Genomic DNA, 5,587 nt, shown 5'->3' on the forward strand with positions numbered 1-5,587 from the left:
CACCTCTGTATCCCCAGACCACACACTTACATTGCGACTTCCTGACCTCCAAAATCATCATACCTTCATTTTGTTCAGATCAACGGCCATGGTTGACATCTTCATGATACTACATAAACACTGTTCATGTCTGAGCCACATAATGTATCACGATAACTGTTCCTTTCTTGCTCAACTTCTCGTTTCCCTGGAGTTAATGTCATCTTTTTTATTTTGCTTAATTCTCAATACTAATTCAACTCCAAATTCTGCCAAAAGTTCAAATCTCCCCAGGGGCATCCCGGTGTATCAGGTATTCTATCACCTGGAAATAGACTCTGCTTTCCCAGCTGGGGCACAGCCTGCAGTCTGGGACCACCTCACCAGAACCCTGAAGTTCCCTTCATCCTTCGCTCTGCGGCAGGATCCCCTGCTTCCTGCTTCCCACGACTTCCTCTTTCTTGCTTTCCTCCCCCTGTTTGGTGGAACACGCCAAGTGGCTTCCTGAGAAAGGCTGCAGGGACGTAAACTTTTTGAGACCTTATCGTTCTGAAAATATGTTTCTTCTACCCTCACTCTTTTTTTTTTTTTTTATGAGAAGACATTTTATTATTTTACTATATAACATATTAGTGAATATACCCAATTGTATTTTCTCAAATGGCAAATGAGACGCAGGATAACATTTCTCTTTGATTCCTGAAGACCTCAATATCATCTGTCTTTTGGAGGATTCAGTTTCCTACGACGTCTATGATACTGTCCACGAGGATACCAACGGTGCTTAGTAGTAAAGAACATTTTGCTAAGTTGTTCTATCATGGGTCCTTGCTCTAAGTGTTCACCTTTTTCTTCTAATCTGGTTTTCAGCACTAGATCATGTGTTTCTTCATTATTCTGCACAGGATCTGGCCGAGGGATAGGTTTTGTGTGTTCATATGGAATGTCCACAGAAGGGTGATAGCATACTATTGTCCTGCCATCAGATGTCAAAGCAAGCTCTACTTTGCAATTATAGTCATCTGGAAGAGAAGAATACGTAGTTTTATGACAAACACAATATAAGGCTCCATTTTGAATTGGAAATAAATATTTCAAGATAGTTCTGCTTGATATTGCCCATTTTACTGCTGCCAATGCCATGGTGAATCAAGATGCTTATCAGGTGGTATGAAAGATGATTTGAAGAGAAACTGTTTTTAAAATCTGCTTCTTGACTGCGACTCACCGCGAGCCCGCCATCTTACCTCAACCTACCCTCACTCTTAATGAATAGTTTGGCTGAGTATAGCATTCTAGCTTAGAAAGCATTTAGCTTCAGAATTGAGAGATTTTACCCATCGCCTTCCAGCTGTGAGAAGTCTGAAGCCATTCTGATCTTAGTCATTTGTATGTCACCTGTCATTTCTCTCTGGACGCTTGTACGGTCTTTTCTTTTCTCTTTGTGTCCAGTGTTCTGAAATTCCCCTTTGCTGTGCCTTTACTGTGCATCTATTTTCATGTTTGGATCTGAGCATTCAGTGGCTCCTTTCAATCTGGAAACTCAGGTTTAATTTCTGTGAAATCTTTTTTTTTTTTTTTTTTGGCCACATGGCTTGTGGGATCTTAGTTCCCCGACCAGGGATCGATTCCGGGCCCTCGGTGGTGAAAGCATGGAGTCTGACCACTGAACTGCCAGGGGAGTCCCAAATTTCTGTGAAATCTTTTCCACTGTTTCTTTGATTGTTTTCTTCCCTCCAGTTCTCTTTCTAGAACTCCTATTGTATAGACGTCAGATCTCCTAGACCAGTTCTCTAATACTTCCCTCTCCTGTTTTTCTCTTATTTTCAACTTTTTTCCCCCAGCTTTTTGCTCTACTTTCTGCAAGACTTCCTTAACCTCATCTTCCAATGCTTCTGCTGAGTTTTCAATTTCCATGATTGTATTTTTTTTTTTGGCCGTGATGGGTCTTTGTTGCTGCGCACGGGCTTTTCTCTAGTTGCGATGAGCGGGGCCTACTCTTCGTTGCGGTGCACGGGCTTCTCATTACAGTGGCTTTTCTTGTTGCGGAGCACGGGCCCTAGGTGCGCGGGCTTCAGTAGTTGTGGCACGTGGGCTCAGTAGTTGTGGCTCGCAGGCTCTAGAGCACAGGCTCAGTAGTTGTGGTGCACGGGCTTAGTTGCTCTGCGGCATGTGGGACCTTCCTGGACCAGGGCTCAAATCCATGTCCCCTGCACTGGCGGGCGGATTCTTAACCACTGTGCCACCAGGGAAGCCCTCCATGATTGCATTTTTAATTTCCAAGAGCTCTTTATATTCTGTAACGTTCCTTCTTTATAGCACCCGGTTTTTGTTTCATGAGTACAACATTTTCTCTTTTCTTCCTGGGGATATTAACGACAGTTTTTCTAAGTCGTCTTCTCCCAGCCATCTCTGTTTCCTCCCAGTTCCCGTTTTCCTTGTTTGTTTTATCCCGATCTTCCATGTTACAGGGGTCCCTCAGACGTCTGCTCAAACTGGCTGGCTGCTCAGGCTGGAGGGTTGGGTCCGTTGACTGTGAGCTTTATCAAGCGGTGACCTGGTAGGATCTCCTGGATGATCAGGTTCCCCCAAGAAAACCCCTCTGACATCCTGTCTCGAGGCGAGACCTGGTTTCCAGGGTTCTGGACACTGAGGGTGGGTGGCTGGGACACAGCTGGTGTCTCAGCGTTATGTAAATGTGCACTGATGTCCGCCAGTCCAGAGACCCTCTGTTGGCCCACCCAGGGAAGAAGCCTTCAGTGCGCGGCCTGGGTGTGGGGGAGGTCCAGAGGCCTGGCTGTGGATGAGGGCTGTGGGAGGATCTGGCTCTCTGCCCTATTTCCAGCCAGCCCTGCTCATTTTGGGTCCGTTTCACTCACACTTATAGAGGCTTCCAGGGCCATCAATTCTGAGCCTTTTCCAGGGGAGTGTGAGGCGCTGGGGTCACGGGGACATGGGGAGCCCTGCCTCTACCCTGGGGTCACCAAGGCTAGAGTTAGTCTCTCCCTCTGAGCCCCAGCTCCCCATGTGCTCATTAGGACGGTATTTTCCTGGGCTGTTCCCGCCAGAAGGGACTTTACACCCAGGGAGGAGCTTCCCCGGGAGCCTCAGCAAGCACGGGGGAGCCCAGCCTGCTGTGACCTGACTCGCCACCCTAAGAGCTTCCCTCCCTGGGTTTGCCTGCACTCGTCAGACTCTGTCTTCAAAAATCTCTTTGTTATCGATAACTCCAATCAGCATTAAGCTTTAACATCAAACATCTTAACTCAAAGGTAACACTTTGCTGTCACTCAACACCAGAGTTGACAGGTAACAGCTTGGTTATCAGTTGACACCTCAAATATCAGCCAATACCCTTGCTGATAGCCAAGAAAGAGGCTCTGTCTGGGAATGAAATACAGACATTCCCCTGTGTGGGCGGGTGGCTCCTGGGAGGAGGAAAATGGCTCCAACAAGGAACAGAGGCAACAAAGACCTAAGAGCCGGGCTTCCCTGGTGACACAGTGGTTAAGAATCCGCCTGTCAATGCAGGGGACAGGGGTTCGAGCCCTGGTCCGGGAAGATCCCACATGCCGTGGAGCAACTAAGCCCGTGTGCCACAACTGCTGAGCCTGCGCTCTAGAGCCCGCGAGCCACAACTATTGAGTCCGCGTGCCACAACTACTGAAGCCCGCACGCCTAAAGCCCGTGCTCCGCAACAAGAGAAGCCACCGCAATGAGAAGCCCACGCACCGCAACCAAGAGTAGTCCCCGCTCGCTGCAACTAGAAAAAGCCAGTGCGCAGCAACAAAGACCCAACGCAGCCAAAAATAAACAAATTAAATAAATTAATTAAAAAAAATAAAAGAAGCTTTGTTAAAAAAAAAAAAACAAGGGCTTCCCTGGTGGCGCAGTGGTTGAGAATCTGCCTGCTAATGCAGGGGACGCGGGTTCGAGCCTTGGTCTGGGAAGATCCCACATGCCACGGAGCGGCTGGGCCCGTGAGCCACAACTACTGAGCCTGCGCGACTGGAGCCTGTGCCCCGCAACGGGAGGGGCCGCGATAGTGAAAGGCCCGCGCACCGCGATGAAGAGTGGCCCCCACTTGCCGCAACTAGAGAAAGCCCTCGCACGAACCGAAGACCCAGCACAGCCAAAAATAAATAAATAAATAAAAATAAAAGTAGCTATAAAATTTAAAAAACAAAACAAAACAAAACAAAAACAACCCTAAGAGCCACCATCACCATGTAGCCCAGGGACCATGGCGCTGGGAGCTCTGGTGGGTATCACCCTCACAGGTGAGGTCACCTCCAGTTTATAGGCACATTACTCTCATCCGGATGGGATGGCCTCTTTTGGGAGCAGGGGCCACTAGTCACATTGTAGGCCCTCGATACAAGTGTGTTTAATAAATTATAAAAGCAGGCTGCACACGGCTTCTCTCCATTGAACAGATGCAAACAATGAGGCCAGAGAGGGGAGAGATTTGTCAAGGCTCCCCGCTCCAGGGCTGCGCTGGTTTCCTGCCCTGCCCATCCTCAGTTGCCACGTCCCGTACCCACCCACCGCTGGAGGCTGCCAAAGGTGCCCAGCCTGCAAGTGCCCCCGCTGGGGTCCTCACTTCTTCTCCTGGCCCTGGGGACCCTGACTGGGAGAGCCCTGCCTTGCTGACCCCCTTGGAAGACTCCTACTGCCCAGGGCTGGAAGGGCAGACTGAGGGTCCCAAGAGTTGGCTTCTTGGCCCAAGGTGGGGCTGTGCAGGCCCCTCTGCTCCCATAGGAAGGCTTAGAACCTTCCTGAATCCTCTCTCCAGGGCCAGAGGGTCCGGGAAGATGTCCCAGCACTAAACGTGTCTGGAAAATGGAGCAAGATAGAGAAAAGTGATGATCCCAGGAGGGCTCTCAGGGATATAGTGCATGTGCTGGGCAGGGCGGGGCCTGCAGGACCCGGCTAGGAGGCTGGCTGCGGGAGAAGGCAGCAGAAGGGGGCAGGCCACACCTTCACTGGGCTGCTCCCGCAGAGCTGGGGTTACCCTGCGACACAGCCCAGGGATGCCTATCATGCTGGCTAGAAAGGACAAAAACGGAGGGAGCCCCAATCCTGCAGGGGCCACTATAGCTTGCTTGAGCTCCAGAGGCTGGCAAGATCCTCTCCCGTCCCCCCTCTCCCAGCTACCCCTTGAGACTGGGGGTCCCAGGTCAGCCTCATCAAATCATTATTCAACCATGCATGGCATACATATTTACTGAGCGCCTAAACATTCATTCATTTTGCAAGTGAGAGCTGGCAAGGTGGCTACGCACCCCCCCCTCCCCCCGCCCCACTCCCCCGCCCCAGGCGAGGGCAGGCTCTACCCTCCTCCTCGCTCAGGCCCATGACCCCAGGTCCTCCTCCAATTTCCCTCTCACCCCGCCCTGGTCTGTATATGTTTCCTCTGGCTGCTGTAATAATTACGTCAGACTCAGTGGCTTAAAACAACACAAATTTATTATCTTACAGTTCTGGAAAGCAGAAGTCTGGCACGGGTTGAAATCAAGGTGTCTGCAGGGCTGCATTCCTTCCAGAGGCTCTTGCCTTTCCCAGCTCCTAGGGATTGCCACATCCTTCGGCTCTTCCTGCATCCGGA

The 5,587-nt window shown here is 50.3% G+C and overlaps 1 pseudogene; it reads right to left on the minus strand.

The window, feature by feature from the left end:
* Positions 1-609: 609 nt before the first annotated feature.
* LOC137763912 (large ribosomal subunit protein mL42 pseudogene) lies at positions 610-1,207 on the minus strand (annotated as a pseudogene).
* Between the last annotated feature and the right edge of the window lie 4,380 nt (positions 1,208-5,587).

This window comes from Eschrichtius robustus, chromosome 4 (genome assembly GCF_028021215.1).
Source record: "Eschrichtius robustus isolate mEscRob2 chromosome 4, mEscRob2.pri, whole genome shotgun sequence".
NCBI classification, from domain to species: domain Eukaryota; kingdom Metazoa; phylum Chordata; class Mammalia; order Artiodactyla; family Eschrichtiidae; genus Eschrichtius; species Eschrichtius robustus.